The sequence below is a fragment of the Myxine glutinosa genome, chromosome 12, assembly GCF_964187855.1.
Source record: "Myxine glutinosa chromosome 12, kmMyxGlut1.1, whole genome shotgun sequence".
NCBI lineage: Eukaryota > Metazoa > Chordata > Myxini > Myxiniformes > Myxinidae > Myxine > Myxine glutinosa.
The window spans coordinates 109,710,116-109,730,073 of record NC_136272.1 but is presented as its reverse complement, the minus strand read 5'-3'; positions in this window follow the sequence as shown (position 1 = coordinate 109,730,073).

Here is a 19,958-nt window from a genome sequence, read left to right as displayed (position 1 = left end):
TATTTTTTAAATCGCGGCATGGTCAGTCATACACCGCCTGAAATAACAGATGGGAAAATGCCGAGATATATTAAAAATTCGTCGCCACACATGGGAAATTGCCGAGATATATTTTCACTTTGCACAAAAATAACATCAAGTAATCGAATCAATAGGAATGTCCTGTGCCTATAACATCGACGTTATAGGCACAGCTGCATCTAGGCATTGTGTAACATCGACGCGGCTTTTGTTTTAATTAAAACTTTTTGTACTTGTTGTCACATAGTCTTAGTTTATGTTGGGGAGTAGGATGGGTTTTTTAATTGGTTTGAATTTGGAGAATTTCCGTCTCCAGATCCACTTTTATCCTGCGTTCTACTTGCGTGTTTAGAAAACAGAATTGCTGGCAGAAACTTCGAATTTGGACCTTTGTGTTGTCCCACCACAATCCAAGCTGGTCCTTAAAACTGGATTTGGAGCCTATCAGACTGGACCACGCCCTTTCAAAGGCATTCCTAAAGGAGGGGTTATCTAATATGGAAATGTTGAGTTTCCAAAAAGAGTGGCGATTTGGAGATGACCCCATACGGTAATGAGGTGATGGTCGGAGAAACCAGACGGGGAAATTTCAGTGGTGGGGGAGAGGTTGTTAAAGGGCAAATTTATATAAAATCTATCAAGCCTGGCGAGGGCCACTTGATTATTAGCAACCTTATAGTCAAGGCAAGAAATTCAAAAATGTGCTTATTTAAGCTGCATGAGGCATTTTTTAGGAAAAGCAAACAAATAGGTTTTCTGAAAGGTATTTTCGTGCTGAATATGAATATCTTGTTTGTGTTTCCCAAAATTGCCTAATTAGGTCATTAATTAAGGTCAAAGGTCAATAAGTGCAAAATTCAAGTTTTCACAGAAATTATTTTATTTTTAATATCCAATACAGTGGCGAAAATGTTTATCGAGTATCTATCATATTAAGCCATATATCGTATGTCAAAGATTTGAATTTAATGGAAAATGTGAGAAGTTCGCTGTTCGCTGTTCATGGTAAGAATTGTGGTACATGTGATAGGAACATGTGATATGGTCACATGTGATATGTTCGTGAGATGTGATATCACAAGTGATATCATGTGATATCACATGAGATGTGATATCACAAGAACGTGTGATATGTTCGCTGTTCAGTAAAGCTGTTCAGTAAATGTGAGTGAGTGAGGGAACAGTAACTGTGAGTTCTGAACTGTGAGTTGTGGGAACTGTGGGAACTGAACTGTGAGTTCAGTAAATGTTCAGTAATGTGATGATATATCATCTCGTGAGATGTGATATCACAAGAACATGTGATATGTTCGCTGTTCAGTAAAGCTGTTCAGTAAATGTCAGGCACCAAAATCAATGCCACCATCCAGTGATGCTGCACATCACCATATACAGCGTGCAAATTACCAGAGCTTCATATGGAGAGAAGCGTGCAATCCAAACCCAGTAATTCCTTCCCCAATGGACTCTGCTGGATGGAAGCTGGCTGATGGTCTTCTCTCACCGGTGCTCACATCTTTACCCCCTATCCCAAAAGCATGCAAGGACATTGTACAGTGTGGCTGTACCAAGGGTTGCACCAGTGATAGGTGTTCGTGCAAGTAATGGGATTTGAAGTGTATGGACGCATGCAAATGCAGTGACTCGGAGACTGTAACATGCAAAAACAAGACTAAATAACGCCAATGCTAGGATATTGCCACAATACGGTTATTTGACACTTCATCAGTGTTGGTTTAAGGGGGTGAAATATAAATATAAAATATAGAAATATAAAAAAGGTGACATGTTCCTTTCTAATATATTGTTAGATATATTGTTGTCATATATAGAGAGGAAACCAAAATCAGATTTGGTGGCCTACGTTGGAAAAGAGACAAATCCATGCGACCAAAATTGAACTGTTATTGAGATATTGGCGATAGAATCAAGAATTCCTATTGTGGCGGACACAAAAGCCCACTGGCGTGGTGACATCATTCCACGCACCAAGTGGGCGGTGGCCACGCCCGAGGGGTAGGCGTGGCCTCATGATATACCCCGGGCGACCAGCCCGGAGGAGTTGAGTGTTACAGTGTAGTCTTACAATAAAGACGTTTATATGTTACCGCTTGTCCGCTTCCTCCTTGCTCACAAGCAGCGCGCGTAACGCCGCGCTTTACTGGTGACCCTCGACGTTGGATCTGCCGGAGCGATCCTTCCACACGCGACGCCATCGCCATGGCCGCCTTCGTCAAACTTCCGGAATTTTGGGAGGCCCAGGCCGAGGTCTGGTTCGTTCAAGCCGAAGCCCAATTTCAGCTTCGGCGCCTCACCAACGACGACCTGCGCTACTGCCATGTCGTCGCCTCCCTCGGGCCCGGCACGGCCGCTCGAGTTGTGTCCGTCCTTCGCCACCCACCGGACGGCCACAAGTACGAGGCACTCAAGCGGCTACTCCTAGCCACGTTCAGCCTCACGGACGACGCACGGGCCGACCGCCTCCTGGATCTCCCCGAGCTCGGTGAGACGTGCCCGTCGGTCCGAATGGACCATATGCTGTCACTGTTGGGCGACGAAGCCCCCGGTTCGCTATTCCGGGCGCTTTTCCGTCGCCAACTTCCAGCGCAGGTTCGCCTCGCGTTGGCCGGGACCGGGCTAACGGAACCCCGAGCATTGGCGGCCGAGGCGGACAAGTACTTCGCCGCTTCGGACACGCGGGCGAGCATTGGTGTGGCCGTCACGGCCTTCGACGCTGCTGTTCCACAGCATCATCTTCTACAGCACGCTGAGTTTCAGCAGTATGCTGATACGCACCTCGTGAACGCCGCCACGCCCCGCCCACCGCCGCGGCGAAAACCGCCACCGCGGTGAAACCCGTCGACTCCACCGGCCTGGCGGAGCCAGCCGCGCTCCTCCAGCTCCACCACCTGGTGCTGGTTCCACGCCAAGTTCGGCCACGAAGCTCGGCGGTGTCATCCGCCGTGCTCCTTCAACGGGTCGGGAAACGCCCGGGCCGGCGCTCAATTGTGGCGATGAGCGCCGGCCGTTCGAGCAGCCTGCTGTTCATAACGGACACCTTCTCCGGGCGCCGTTACCTGTGCGACACGGGAGCACAGGTGAGTGTCATTCCCGCCGGCACGTCAGACAAGCACGCCGCGGGTGGGGGCCCCGCGCTGCTTGCCGCGAACGGGACGCCCATCCGTACGTACGGAAAACGCTGCCTCTCTCTGCGGTTTGGAGGGCAGGTTTTCCGATGGACGTTCGTCACCGCCGACGTGCCCATGGCACTGCTTGGCGCGGACTTCCTGTGCGCTAATGGGCTCCTGGTCGACGTCAAGCGCAGACGGCTTGTCCAGGCCGAGACGTTCAGCTCGCTCGCATGTGCGTTGCCCAGCTCAACGAGCGGCTTGCCAAGCGGCTTGCCGAACGATTCGGTTCCGGCCACGTTGGTCTGTACGCTTCCGGCAGCGGACGCATTCACCCGCCTCCTCGCCGGCTTCCCGGCCCTCACGCGGCCCACCTTCTCGGCGGGGGCCGTCAAGCACGGGGTGGCCCATCACATCCCCACCGTCGGGCCACCGGTCTACGCCCGGGCACGCCGCCTCGAGCCGACGAAGCTGGCGGTGGCAAAAGCGGGGTTCGCTACCCTGGAGCGACTCGGCATCGTTCGGCGCTCAGAGAGCGCTTGGGCGTCGCCGCTGCACATCGTGCCGAAGCCCGGCGGGGGATGGCGACCGTGCGGGGACTATCGCCGTCTCAATGACGCCACGACTCCCGACCGCTACCCCGTCCCCCACATTCAGGACTTTTCCGCCCGTTTGGCGGGCAGGTCCTTCTTCTCGAAGGTGGACCTCATACGCGGCTACCATCAGGTCCCCGTCAGGCTGGAGGACGTCCCGAAGACGGCGGTCATCACGCCATTCGGACTCTTCGAGTTCCTGCGCATGCCCTTCGGTCTGAAGAATGCGGCTCAGGCGTTCCAGCGACTGATGGACAGCGTCCTGCGCGACTTGGATTTTGTCTACGTCTACCTGGACGATATCCTCGTCGCCAGCGCATCCCGCGAAGAGCACCTACGCCACCTCCGCACGCTCTTCGAACGCCTGGGCCAGCATGGCCTGATTGTGAACCCCGCAAAGTGCCGGTTCGGCGCCGCCACAATCGATTTTCTGGGGCACCGTGTCACCAGGCACGGAGCCGTCCCCCTGCCGGCCAAGGTGGAGGCGGTGAAGGGGTTTCCGCGCCCCCGCACGATCAGAGGTCTGCAGGAGTTCCTGGGCATGGTGAACTTTTACCATCGGTTCCTGCCCCGTATCGCCCAGCTCCTGCGCCCCCTGCACGAAGCTCTCCGAGGTAAGCCGGGCAAAGGCGACGTTACCTGGACCGAGCAGATGGACACGGCGTTCACGCGCGCGAAGCTCGCCTTGGCTAACGCCACCATGCTCGCGCACCCGGCGCCCGATGCACCGATCGCCCTCACCACCGATGCCTCGGACTACGCGGTGGGCGCGGTGCACGAGCAATGGGTGCGTGGAGCTTGGCAACCGCTGGCGTTCTTTAGCGGGCAGCTTCGCCCGCCCGAACGCCGTTACAGTACCTTCGACCGCGAGTTGCTCGGACTTCACTTGGCGGTCAGGCACTTCCGCCATCTGCTCGAGGGCCGGGCGTTCACTGCCTTCGTCGACCACAAGCCGCTGATCTTCGCGATGGGCAAGGTCACCGAGCCGTGGTCGGCCCGGCAGCAGCGTCACCTCTCGGCCGTGTCCGAGTACACGACGGACATCCAGCACGTCGCGGGGAAGGACAACCCGGTGGCGGATTGCCTTTCCCGGGCCGTCGCCCACGCAGTCCACCTCGGCATCGACTATGCCCGGATGGCAGCGGACCAGGCCGCTGACCCCGACGTCCAGGCCTTGCGGACCGCCGTCACGGGCCTCCGCGTCACCGAGGTGCCATTCGACGGCGCGGGCGCGGCCCTCTTGTGCGACGTCTCCCTCGGGCGTCCTCGCCCCATTGTGCCCGCGGGCTGGCAGCGCCAGGTGTTTGACGCCATCCACGGCCTGTCCCACCCGGGCGCGAGGGCCTCCCAAAGGCTGATCGCCGACAAGTTCGTCTGGCATGGCCTCCGGAAGGCCGTCCGCGGCTGGGCCAGGACGTGCCACGCGTGCCAGCGCGCCAAGGTGCACCGGCACACCCAGGCCCCGTTGGCCCCGTTCACGGTGCCGGAACGCCGGTTTGACCACGTCCACGTGGACCTGGTGGGACCTCTGCCCCCCTCGCGGGGTTTCACCTACGTCCTCACCATGGTGGACCGCACCACCCGGTGGCCGGAGGCCGTGCCCTTGGCGTCGACAATGGCGGCCGATGTCGCGCAGGCTTTCATCGCCACCTGGGTCGCCCGGTTCGGCGCCCCCTCAGACATCTCATCCGACCGCGGCCCCCAGTTCACCTCGGAGCTCTGGGGGGCGGTTGCGCAGGGGCTCGGGGTCCGGCTGCACCGAACCACGGCCTACCACCCCCAGGCTAACGGCCTGTGTGAGCGATTTCACCGCTCATTGAAGGCCGCGCTCCGGGCCACCCTCCGCGACGGCGGCTGGGTCGACAGGCTCCCCTGGGTCCTGCTGGGCCTCCGGACGGCGCCCAAGGAGGACCTGCGCGCATCCGCGGCGGAGTTGGTCTTCGGGCAACCGCTGCGGGTGCCGGGCGAGTTCCTCCCCGACTCAACGGCACCATGGTCCGCGGCACAGCAGCGCTCCGCTCTGCAAGAGACCGCCCAGAGGTTCGCCCCGGTGCCAACGGCATGCCACGGGCACCCACCGACGCACGTCGCCCCGGAGCTTCGCACGGCGGAGTACGTCTTCGTCCGCCACGATGCCCATCGGACACCACTGCGGCCCCCGTACGACGGGCCTTTCCGCGTGCTGGAGACCGGGGCGAAGCACTTCACCCTGGACATCGGCGGTACTCCTGACCGCGTTTCGGTAGACCGCCTCAAGCCGGCCCACCTCGATGTGGACCATCCACCGCCAGTGGCCCGACCCCCACGTCGGGGCCGCCCTCCTGCGGGCGGACCCCCGGCACCGCCCAGCCCCGCCGCCACGGCGCCCCCCGGTCCTGCACCCATCCCAGGGGCAGCCAGGGGCATCCCACCTGGTATCCCTGCACCCCGGACGCCGCCGATCGCCAGGGGGCGCTTCGGCCGGGTCATTCGTCTGCCCCGCAAACTGGCCCTCCAGGTGCGCGGGAATTCTGGGGGGGCGCGTGTGGCGGACACAAAAGCCCACTGGCGTGGTGACATCATTCCACGCACCAAGTGGGCGGTGGCCACGCCCGAGGGGTAGGCGTGGCCTCATGATATACCCCGGGCGACCAGCCCGGAGGAGTTCAGTGTTACAGTGTAGTCTTACAATAAAGACGTTTATATGTTACCGCTTGTCCGCTTCCTCCTTGCTCACAAGCAGCGCGCGTAACGCCGCGCTTTACTATCATATTTTTTCATTGAATTTGAATATTCGGCACATAATATGACGTTTAATTTGAATGATATGTAGAAAATTCTTGTAAATTCATCTAGGGGACGAAAATTTCATTAAAATTCGCATTTTGTACTAATTAACCCTTGACCCTAATTGGTGGCTAATTATGCAAATTTCGCAAAACAAACAAAGTCTCATTCCCCTGAACCTAGACAATGATGATATGCCATATATTCTTTTCACTGGTGCATTTTGACATGAAACATCAAAGGGAAATCGACTGACATGGCACTCCATAGAAAGGTCAACCGTTACGGAGATATTCTCCATACAAGTGAAAAATTCTTTCACATTTTCCATTAAATTCAAATCTTTGACATGCAATGTATGGCTTAATATGATAGATATTGGAAAATCTTTTTTACCACTGTATTGAATATTAAAAATAAAACAATTTCTGTGAAAACTAGAATTTTGCACTTATTGACCTTTGACCTTTATTAATGACCTAATTAGGCAATTTTGGGAAACACAAACAAGATATTCATATTCAGCACAAAATTCCCTTTAAGAAAAACCTATTTGTTTGCTTTTCCTAAAAAATGCCTCATGCAATCACATTTGCTGGAAATTGAACCAGTCTATTACTTACACCAGGTAAAATGATGGGTCCCTGGATTCGGGGAGGTTGGAGGGGGTACAGCTTTCGGTACAAGCAGAAAAAAAGGAAAAGCGCTACTCGGCATACACCAGCACTAGCGAAACTATCGCGAGGAAACACACCTCTCAATGAGGAAAAGGGCGAGAAATCACAACAACCCGTCAGAGTGCCGATGCAATAACACTCACCCCTCGATCTCACCGAAAGGCATGGGCTCTCTCTCTCTCTCTCTCTCTCTCTCTGAGTAAGAAAAACGAAAGTGGAGAAAAATGAAATAAAGAGAGCAACACAAACAAGCGAGGAGTGCAATGGGGGAGGGGTGAGGGGAACGAGTGGGAGGGACGGTCGGAGGAAGGGGAGAATGGGCAGGGAAACTGGGGGTGGGGGGAGGAAAATAGGAGGAGAGGATGAGGGTTGTGGTATCGGGTTTGATGAAAATGGAGTGGTGGGGGAGGTTGGAGAGTAGACAATGTGAAGATAAACAAAAATGGGAAAGAACGGGTGAAAATGACGAGAAAAAGGGGTAGAAAGATCGAAGGTCAGAGCAGCTTGTACCTCACCACACATGCACAGCCGCCATCTTGCCACACCCAAACACACCAACAGCCAGCAGGGGGAGAGAGAGAGAGGGGGGGAAAGAACAAGAGAGAACGAGAGAGAGAACAAGAGAGGGAGAGAGAAAGAGAGAGAGGGAGGGAGGGAGGGAGAAGGGGAGATAATGACAGAGGGTGGAAGAGAGAATGAGAGGGAGGGAGATGGAGAGAGAATGAGAGGGAGGGAGAGGGAGGGAGAGTGAGTGAGTGAGTGAGAGGGAGGGAGAGGGAGAGAGAGAGAATGACAGAGAACGATAGAAATAGATAGAGAAAAAGAGACAGAGAGACAGAAGAATAAGAGATTGCAGAGTGAGGAGGAGAGAAGGATATGAGGAAGAAAACAGATATTGACTATTAAGTCATAACTCTCTTTTTACCTGGTGGCAATTTCCATAGAAAGAGTCCCATAAGGGACAAATGCGCAAAATTGATGGACCTTTGATAGCACCGAATGTACATGTTTTGAAGGAGCGATTATGTGTACGGCTAAACAATATGGTGTGTGCAATTATTACCGACCGCAGCAAGCCCCAACAATCCCACCAATTAATGTAGCCGCGTGTGAGCTGCACTAATTAATAGGGCACTTTCACTGTTATTTCACTTTGACGAAGAAGTGAATGCAATCTCCCGGGAGTAACGCGAGCAAGGAGATGCCACTCAGTATAATTACATCTGGTCAAAATGCAGCTGAGCTTTCACAACAGGAGTTCAATGGCTTAGTCATGGCCTGGTATCACGGCCTGGCAAGCATGGCCTGGCAAGCAACGCCGTCACACATGTATGTTATTGGAAATACATACGCTATGAACAACATAATGTCAACATACTTACTCTCAAGCACACACAAACATGGCCATCAGAGACAGAGTTGTCTCTACGACAAACAGTCACTTGTTCCACCCGTTCTAATCAAGTGGTGATGACCTAGTATATCCCTGGAACAATAGATGCTCCAATCAATATCTCATTGTGTTGCGACTTTTTGGTTTTCTGTAGGTAATGCTTATGTCTTCAGTTAGGAAAAGGATCCATAAGGGCCGCATGCTCTAAAATTCTGCACTTCCTGTGAATGTGACACCAGGCAGACATTGATATGAGCAACACAGGATACCGAATGCAAATACATCCTAAGACGTAATATTTACAGTCGATGCTCTCAAGCAACCTGCACTGCCAATCTCTTATACTTACAGTGCATTCAGAAAGTATTCAGACCCATTCACTTTTTTCACATTTTGCTATGTTGCAGCCTTATGCTGAAATCGTTTAAATTCATTTTTTCCCTCATCAATCTACACTCAATACCCCATAATGACAAAGAGAAAACAGGATTTTAGAAAGTTTTGCAAATTTATTAAAAAGAAAAGACTGAAATATCACATTAACATAAGTATTCAGACCCTTTGCTATGACACTTGAAATTTAGCTCAGGTGCCTCCCATTTCTCTTGATCATCTTTGAGATGTTTCCACACCTTGATTGGAGTCCACCTGTGGTAAATTCAATTGATTGGACATGATTTGGAAAGGCACACACCTGTCTATATAAGGTCTCACAGGTGACAATGCATATCGGAGCAAAAACCAAGCCATGAGGTCGAAGGAACTGCCTGCAGAGCTCAGAGACAGGATTGTGTCGAGGCACAGATCTGGGGAAACCTACAAAAAAATTCTGCTGCATTGAAGGTTCCCAAGAGCACAGTGGCCTCCATAATTCTTAAATGGAAGAAGTTTGGAACAACCAGGACTCCTAGAGCTGGCCACCGGCCAAACTGAGCAATCGGGGGAGAAGGGCCTTGGTAATAGAGGTGACCAAGAACCCGATGGTCACTCTGGCTGAGCTCCAGAGATCCTGTGGAGGAGGTTTCAGAAGGACAACCATCACTGCAATACTCCACCGATCTGGGATTTATGGCAGAGTGGCCAGACGGAAGCCTCTCCTCAGTGAAAGACACATGAAAGCCAGCTTGGAGTTTGCAAAAAAGCACCTAAAGGATTCTCAGACTGAGAAACAAGATTCTGTGGCCTTTCATTGTGGGCATAAATTTGCAAAACTTTGCAAAAAATGCCAAGGACATTTGAGCACTTGATTGGTGGTGCTGTGACCTGTTAATGTTTCGATTTTTGCATGCACATATCTATTAGGCCCAGGAAATAACTGAACAAAAGAGAGCCCACGGATATGCTGTACTTATAAAGAGTGGAAAGACAAGCACGTGCCAAGAAGGTACTGATGTTCAAAAGACAGCCTGGAAGAGTCCAGAGCATCAGAAGTGCACATAACAGACAGACAGTAAGCTGACTTCTTAATCCTATGGAGAACTTTGCATCCTCTGACGTTCTTCATCTATATATTAATGTGGCTGGATTTTTCTGTCCGTCCATCCATCCCTCGATCTCTCACACTCTTTTTGCTGGGACGTCACCACGGTGTTACATCTGGGACTTCATTATGGAGTTACGTCTAGCGGTAGGATAGGTCTCTATGGACATACACGACATACACGACTACGACACGACGTCCAGCACTCAACCTATCCTTCCGCTTCGCTGATTCCTTACTTCTGCGGTTGTTAGTACCGTACACCGCTTATCATTGATTCATGATTCATGAACCATACACCACTTCAATCCAGTAACTTTGTATTGACGACATTGGGACGAAAGTGTTATGCTCATATTTACTATTAGGCTATGAGCCAGACCCCCCAAATTGACCGGTCAGTACCATACAGATGGAGTAAGGCTCATTGTGATTTTTAGCAAGATATATGTCCCTAGATATGAAACAAAAGTGATAGCAGTGTATAACTCTCGGCCATCTCTGTGTTATCACCTGAAATATTCTTATATGCCTGCTTCGCTTCGCCAAAAAATGTGATATTTGCTAAAATTGGAATAAATATGTTTTTAAGGACCACAGAGTGCCGAGATTGAGATCGAGATCGTATTTGTTCGAGAGATCATGATAAACCTAGAGTGTGGAGCAAGTTTGCATGCATTGTGAAATATAATGTAGCTGATGTTACAAACCTACTTTAGGATACTAGCTAATACCAAAAATTACACTGAGATACCAAAAGTAGTAGACGAATAAACCTAAAATGTTCAAAAGCTATGTTTCATTCCAAAATATCAAAATTAGGGGGTATGGTTGAACATATTTTGAACTTTGCCAAAATATGTGCCCCAAACAACCACCATATTACAAAGTAATGATATATTCCAATGCAGTGGTTCCTTGCGAAGATTTTGAGGGGTCAAATGTTACTCTGGGAGTTTTCATTTTTGAAATATTGACAAAAATGTACAATGTGAATTCTGAACTCGAAGCGATTTCGACCACTTTTTCACTAAATTTAACATATTTTTTGTCATTATATCAATATTTTGATGAATAACCCCCACAAATGTTCTATATTTCTATTACTATATTAGTTGGCATCCAGTATGCAAATTATTGGCACTCTATGGTCCTTAAAAACATATTTATTCCAATTTTAGCAAATATCACATTTTTTGGCGAAGCGAAGCAGGCGTATAATAATATTTCGGGTGATAACACAGAGATGGCCGAGAGTTATACACTGCTATCACTTTTTTTTCATATCTAGGGACATATATCTTGCTAAAAATCACAATGAGCCTTACTCCATCTGTATGGTACCGACCAACCCCCTTGGCTCATAGCCTATATATTATTATTGTTACTATTATGAAAACGATACTACTGAAACGATACACTACTGTATTAAGAAACCTGGGCTTAATTTGTCTGAAACGGCCCGAAGGTGGGGCATAAAGCCGAAGGCTTATATGTACCGTTTTTTTGGAAGAGACGTAACGCTGATGCTTTCGATATTTGATGGTCATTTTAACAATCGGCTTGTTTGTGTTTCACACAGAATGAAAAACGTGTGGGTAGAGCATGGCGATTGTGATATATGACCGGTTCGACAAATGTTCGGCCTGAACGAAATTAGAATCAAAATGCCGGAGTGTGGAGAGTCAGCCGCCGTACCGCCGTAATGACATCGGACATAACCACATCACCCTGTCATGTGACCAGATCCTCAGCTCTGATTGGTATATGTTTGAGGGGACATACAGACGGACAAATACTGTTCTAGATGGCTTTGCCCTATGGGCTAATCCGTAAAAATATTGCAAATATCGATGATCGATAAACTGTATTACTGTACTGTAACATTTATAGATTACGTTGTTCAACTCCTATCAGCGAAGCGACACATTCAATGCTCATATTTATGTAAAAGGCTTACTCAGTCACCTAGCCAACCATAATCTTGCTGCCTAGTCTACTCTACTTATTTGATCAGATTATAGAAAAATTAAGTCCCTCAAAATTCTGGGTCACACATCATCATCCACATTCTGTCCTGTATATTAGCTGGTGCTCCTGCTCAAACCTCTGGATCTCACCATCAACCACATCCTCTTCTATTAGCTGGTGCTCCTGCTCAAACCTCTGGATCTCACCATCAACCACATCCTCTCCTAAGCGCTGGTATTCCTGCTCAAACCTCTGGATCTCACCATCAACCACATCCTCTCCTATTAGCTGGTGCTCCTGCTCAAACCTCTGGATCTCACCATAAACCACGTCCTCTCCTATGGGCTGGTGCTCCTACTCAAACCTCTGAAACTCAACATCAACCACGTCCTCTCCGATTAGCTGGTGCTCCTGCTCAAACCTCTGGATCTCACCATCCGACACATCCTCTCCTATTAGCTGGTCCTCCTCCTCAAACCTCTGGATCTCACCATCAACTGCATCCTCCCCTAAGGGCTGGTGCTCCTGCTCAAACCTCTGGATCTCACAATCAACCACATCCTCTCCTGTGGGCTGGCGCTCCTACTCAAATCTCTGAAATTCAACATCAACCACGTCCTCTCCGATTAGCTGGTGCTCCTGCTCAAACCTCTGGATCTCACCATCAAACACATCCTCTCCTATTAACTGGTGCTCCTGCTCAAACCTCTGGATCTCACCATCAAACACATCCTCTCCTATTAACTGGTGCTCCTGCTCAAACCTCTGGATCTCACCATTAACCACGTCCTCTCCTATTAACTGGTGCTCCTGCTCAAACCTTTGGATGTTACAAACAACCACATTCTCTCCTATTAGCTGGTGCTCCTGCTTCACACTTGTTTCTCCTGGATGGAATACAAAACTTTCAATATCATTTGCATCTCTCACCAAAAACCATAGGCACAGGGCCTGCTACTTTCTCATCACAGACAAGATGGAGGTCTCTAATTTTCTAATGCCTCTCTTCAATCAACGAATCAATTCATTTTCATTTGGAAGTAAAATCTTAAAGACCATTATAAACAAGCATTCTGAGTATTGCGCTGCAATACATGTCCCCTACCGGCATTGGGTAGCACTGTCATAGAAGACAGTATTATGACCTACCGCACTCCAAATTATAGTCCGGAAAACTGTTGGGGAAATTCCCAAAGTTCAAAGTGCCATAACTTTGTCAAAAATGATCGAAACGTCGTGAAGTTCGAACTTGATCTGTAACTTATCATGACGAAACCATGTACCAAGTTTGAAATCATTAGCTTTAAGAGTTTAGGGAAAAAAAGTCCGGAAAGCTGTTCTTTGCGTGACGGACTGACAGACCGACAGACTGACAGACGGAGGGACGGAGGGCAAACCTATAGTCCCCTACGGTGTACACCAGTAGGGGACTAAGAAGGGGTAAGTTAAGAAAAATCAACAATAAAAAGATGGAATTCTATGTGACATTTAAAAACTGTAATTTCTGAGGATGTATGAGTTTTAAAAGGCAGGGAGTGTTCCTTAGTTGAGGAACAAATTTGAAAAGTGTCCGATCACCAATAGTCTTCATTTGTGGATGAGGAACTACCAGAAGATTCCCGGTGTTTGACCATCAGAGTTCTTGCAGGGATGTATGGTGTGATTAGGTCATAAATGTAGGCAGGAATCAATAAATGATTGGCTCCAGAGGTTTTCAGGAAAATGTGAAAAACCTATCCGTTGGTGGACTGGGAGCCGGTGAAGTGTTTTGGGGGCTTTAGCGGTGTGAATACATTTCAGCCTGCACTACGAGCTTGGCAGCCATATTATGAAGGTGTTGTAAGGATGTGAGAGAAGAAGCCGGTAAACCCGCTAACAATGAGCAACGACAATGTAAGCATGACCCAAAGTTCCGGTCATCCTCTGATTTAAGCATGAACTGAATTGGGAAAAAATATGCAGATGGAAGAAACGAGATTGAGAGATTTTGAGAATTGTGTGAGTACATATAGGAAATGATTGGATTCAAAATGGCACTTATTTTAAAAAGTGTAGAAGCAGAGAGCAGGAAGTGATCCCCAAAGTTGAATTCTCTGGGATTGATGAAGATCAACAAGTCAGTCTTAATTGCATTGATTTTGAGAGTTCACAAGCATCCATGTTTGGATTTCAGAGCGACACAAATTCAAAGTTTCAGAAGAGAACACATCATCAGGTTTAATAGACAGATAGATCTGTGCACAATCACCTCAGCAGTGAAAGCCAATATTGACATTCCATGAAATGTACCACGGGGAACACACCAATAGATAGATTAAGTGTGTGTGTGTGTGTGTGTGTGTGTGTGTGTGTGTGTGTGTGTGTGTGTGTGTGTGTGTGTATGTGTGTGTGTGTATGTGTACGTGTGTGTGTGATGAATCACCAGCAATGTTTACAGTGGATGTACGATCTGTAAAGATCAACATCAACCAAGTCCTCTCCGATTAGCTGGTGCTCCTGCTCAAACCTTGACTGATCGATTGGATTAAACTGTTCAAGAGCAGGTCCAGAAATAACAAAAACAAAAATGAGGATGTTCAAATAATATTATATATACTAGGGCATGCCCGTACTATATATATATCTAAAATTATATCCCCCCCCTCTATTTACATGAAATGGTTTGGTCCAAAGCGAACGGCTTGCGAGTACGGTGACAATCCCCCCCCTCTATTTACATGAAATGGTTTGGTCCAAAGCGAACGGCTTGCGAGTACGGTGACAATCCCCCCCCCTCTATTTACATGAAATGGTTTGGTCCAAAGCGAACGGCTTGCGGAGTTTGGTAAAGAAATCGCCATAGCGTGCACAAACGCGCAGGAAAGCGAAAGAATCGCAAATTAGTTTTAATTAGTTTTAAAACATAGTTTAACGCCAACATAGTTTGCCAACGTGAAATAAATGAATACGCTCTCAAATGTGCCGTCCGAGGCAGAGTCTGTTCGGCACGTTCGGCACACGTGATAGCTCGCTGCTCTCTGATTGGTTGAATCGTTTTTTGGACATAGCTCGGTAACTACTTGTCCGATTAATATGAAACCTTGAAAAGGCACATCCTCGGGTCCCCAGCAATATACCTGGCAAGTTTAAAGTATATCGGACCCGTGGTTGTCGAGAAACAGCGGTCACAGACATACAGACATACATACATACACACAGAGATTACTGGAATTATAGATAGATATATGTATATACACACACACACACACACTACATGGCCAAAAGTATGTGAACACCCAAACATAACAACCAAAGGTGATCGTCGAACATCTCATTCCAAAATCATGGGCATTAATATGGAGTTGGTCCCCCCCCCCCCCCCTTTTTGCTGCTATAACAGCCTCCATTCTCCTGGGGAAGGCTTTCCACTAGATTTTGGAACATTGCTGAGTGGATTTGCTTCCATTCAGCCACAAGAGCATGAGTGAGGTCGGGCACTGATGTTGCGTGATTAGGCCTGGCTCGCAGTCGGCGTTCCAATTCGTCCCCACGACCCTCTCTTTTGCTCAAGGTCAACTGCCATCTGCTTGGAAATCAGCCAACATCACCGCTTTGCACAAAAAAGGTGCAAAAACAGATCCTAGCAACTACAGACCAATCAGCCTTCTCCCAATTATCAGCAAAGTCATGGAATCCATCATTGCTTCTGATATGAAATATTTCCTCTTCTCCAATGGCTTGATCTCTGATCATCAATTTGGTTTCAGACCAGGTCACTCTACTCTGGACATGCTGCTTCTGCTGTCTCAACAATGGATGGAGGTCCTCAATGCCAAACAGGAAATTAGAGCTGTCTCCCTCGACATATCACGTGCCTTCGACACGGTCTGGCACCCCGCTCTGCTCACCAAACTCTCCTCCTTTGGTATCCATGGAAATCTCCACGCATGGCTGGCGGACTTCCTCTCTAGTCGTCGTCAACGTGTGGCCCTGAATGGGTTTCTCTCATCTCCTCTTCCTGTTCAGGCTGGAGTTCCCCAAGGCAGTGTTCTGGGCCCCGTGCTTTTTCTGGTCTTCATCAATGATCTCTCTGACTCTCTCGAAAATCCTCTCTATCTCTTTGCTGATGACTCCACTCTCTGCCGCTCCATTCCTCTTCCCTCAGATCGGCAGTCTGCTGCCTCCTCACTCTCTGAAGACCTGGACAAAATCACAGACTGGTCAAACAAGTGGAACATGTCTTTCAATCCTGACAAATCTCACACTCTTACTATGTCTCTCCGAAAAGATCGACTGGACAACCCTCCCATCTACTTTCTCAACAATCCTCTCCAAGAAGTTCTGTCGCTCAAGATTTTGGGTCTCACTATCTGCCATGATCTTTCTTGGGAAAACCACATTTCCAAGCTGGCCTCCAAAGCCAGTCGCCGACTGGGCATCCTCCGTCGTGCGAAGTCCTTCCTCGGCACACCTGAGCTCCTCACCACATACAAGGCTTTCATCCGCAGCTCAATGGAATACTGTTCTCCCCTATGGGCCGGTGCTCCTGCCTCACACCTAGCTCGGCTTCACGCTGTTGAAACCAAAGCTTTCAGAATTATTGGAATCTCCCGCGATGAAGCTATCTCTGAGGGCCTTTCACTCACTCACCGCAGGCAGGTAGGTGGTCTTTCTGTCTTCTACCGACTCCTCTCCGGCCTTGCACCCCCAGCTCTCTCTGTGCTCTGTCCCCCAAATATTCCTACAGGTCGCACAAGATCTGCCAGCAACCCTCTGATGGTTAAACTGCCGAAATCTCGGCTCTCCGCTCACCTTCACTCTTTCACTTCTCTTTTCTCCCGCATCTGGAACAAACTCCCTCACTCTCTTCAATCCCTCTCCTCTCTCCAGGTCTTTAAAACATCTGTTCACCACCATCTCTTATCTTCCCCCATCCAAAACCTTGATCTTTTCTACCCCTGCTCAAACCTCTGGATCTCACCATCAAACACATCCTCTCCTATTAACTGGTGCTCCTGCTCAAACCTCTGGATCTCACCATCAAACACATCCTCTCCTATTAACTGGTGCTCCTGCTCAAACCTCTGGATCTCACCATTAACCACGTCCTCTCCTATTAACTGGTGCTCCTGCTCAAACCTTTGGATGTTACAAACAACCACATTCTCTCCTATTAGCTGGTGCTCCTGCTTCACACTTGTTTCTCCTGGATGGAATACAAAACTTTCAATATCATTTGCATCTCTCACCAAAAACCATAGGCACAGGGCCTGCTACTTTCTCATCACAGACAAGATGGAGGTCTCTAATTTTCTAATGCCTCTCTTCAATCAACGAATCAATTCATTTTCATTTGGAAGTAAAATCTTAAAGACCATTATAAACAAGCATTCTGAGTATTGCGCTGCAATACATGTCCCCTACCGGCATTGGGTAGCACTGTCATAGAAGACAGTATTATGACCTACCGCACTCCAAATTATAGTCCGGAAAACTGTTGGGGAAATTCCCAAAGTTCAAAGTGCCATAACTTTGTCAAAAATGATCGAAACGTCGTGAAGTTCGAACTTGATCTGTAACTTATCATGAGGAAACCATGTACCAAGTTTGAAATCATTAGCTTTAAGAGTTTAGGGAAAAAAAGTCCGGAAAGCTGTTCTTTGCGTGACGGACTGACAGACCGACAGACTGACAGACGGAGGGACGGAGGGCAAACCTATAGTCCCCTACGGTGTACACCAGTAGGGGACTAAGAAGGGGTAAGTTAAGAAAAATCAACAATAAAAAGATGGAATTCTATGTGACATTTAAAAACTGTAATTTCTGAGGATGTATGAGTTTTAAAAGGCAGGGAGTGTTCCTTAGTTGAGGAACAAATTTGAAAAGTGTCCGATCACCAATAGTCTTCATTTGTGGATGAGGAACTACCAGAAGATTCCCGGTGTTTGACCATCAGAGTTCTTGCAGGGATGTATGGTGTGATTAGGTCATAAATGTAGGCAGGAATCAATAAATGATTGGCTCCAGAGGTTTTCAGGAAAATGTGAAAAACCTATCCGTTGGTGGACTGGGAGCCGGTGAAGTGTTTTGGGGGCTTTAGCGGTGTGAATACATTTGAGCCTGCACTACGAGCTTGGCAGCCATATTATGAAGGTGTTGTAAGGATGTGAGAGAAGAAGCCGGTAAACCCGCTAACAATGAGCAACGACAATGTAAGCATGACCCAAAGTTCCGGTCATCCTCTGATTTAAGCATGAACTGAATTGGGAAAAAATATGCAGATGGAAGAAACGAGATTGAGAGATTTTGAGAATTGTGTGAGTACATATAGGAAATGATTGGATTCAAAATGGCACTTATTTTAAAAAGTGTAGAAGCAGAGAGCAGGAAGTGATCCCCAAAGTTGAATTCTCTGGGATTGATGAAGATCAACAAGTCAGTCTTAATTGCATTGATTTTGAGAGTTCACAAGCATCCATGTTTGGATTTCAGAGCGACACTAATTCAAAGTTTCAGAAGAGAACACATCATCAGGTTTAATAGACAGATAGATCTGTGCACAATCACCTCAGCAGTGAAAGCCAATATTGACATTCCATGAAATGTACCACGGGGAACACACCAATAGATAGATTAAGTGTGTGTGTGTGTGTGTGTGTGTGTGTGTGTGTATGTGTGTGTGTGTATGTGTACGTGTGTGTGTGATGAATCACCAGCAATGTTTACAGTGGATGTACGATCTGTAAAGATCAACATCAACCAAGTCCTCTCCGATTAGCTGGTGCTCCTGCTCAAACCTTGACTGATCGATTGGATTTAAACTGTTCAAGAGCAGGTCCAGAAATACCAAAAACAAAAATGAGGATGTCCAAATAATATTATATATACTAGGGCATGCCCGTACTATATATATATCTAAAATTATATCCCCCCCTCTATTTACATGAAATGGTTTGGTCCAAAGCGAACGGCTTGCGAGTACGGTGACAATCCCCCCCCTCTATTTACATGAAATGGTTTGGTCCAAAGCGAACGGCTTGCGAGTACGGTGACAATCCCCCCCCCTCTATTTACATGAAATGGTTTGGTCCAAAGCGAACGGCTTGCGGAGTTTGGTAAAGAAATCGCCATAGCGTGCACAAACGCGCAGGAAAGCGAAAGAATCGCAAATTAGTTTTAATTAGTTTTAAAACATAGTTTAACGCCAACATAGTTTGCCAACGTGAAATAAATGAATACGCTCTCAAATGTGCCGTCCGAGGCAGAGTCTGTTCGGCACGTTCGGCACACGTGATAGCTCGCTGCTCTCTGATTGGTTGAATCGTTTTTTGGACATAGCTCGGTAACTACTTGTCCGATTAATATGAAACCTTGAAAAGGCACATCCTCGGGTCCCCAGCAATATACCTGGCAAGTTTAAAGTATATCGGACCCGTGGTTGTCGAGAAACAGCGGTCACAGACATACAGACATACATACATACACACAGAGATTACTGGAATTATAGATAGATATATGTATATACACACACACACACACACTACATGGCCAAAAGTATGTGAACACCCAAACATAACAACCAAAGGTGATCGTCGAACATCTCATTCCAAAATCATGGGCATTAATATGGAGTTGGTCCCCCCCCCCCCCCCCCCCTTTTGCTGCTATAACAGCCTCCATTCTCCTGGGGAAGGCTTTCCACTAGATTTTGGAACATTGCTGAGTGGATTTGCTTCCATTCAGCCACAAGAGCATGAGTGAGGTCGGGCACTGATGTTGCGTGATTAGGCCTGGCTCGCAGTCGGCGTTCCAATTCGTCCCCACGACCCTCTCTTTTGCTCAAGGTCAACTGCCATCTGCTTGGAAATCAGCCAACATCACCGCTTTGCACAAAAAAGGTGCAAAAACAGATCCTAGCAACTACAGACCAATCAGCCTTCTCCCAATTAT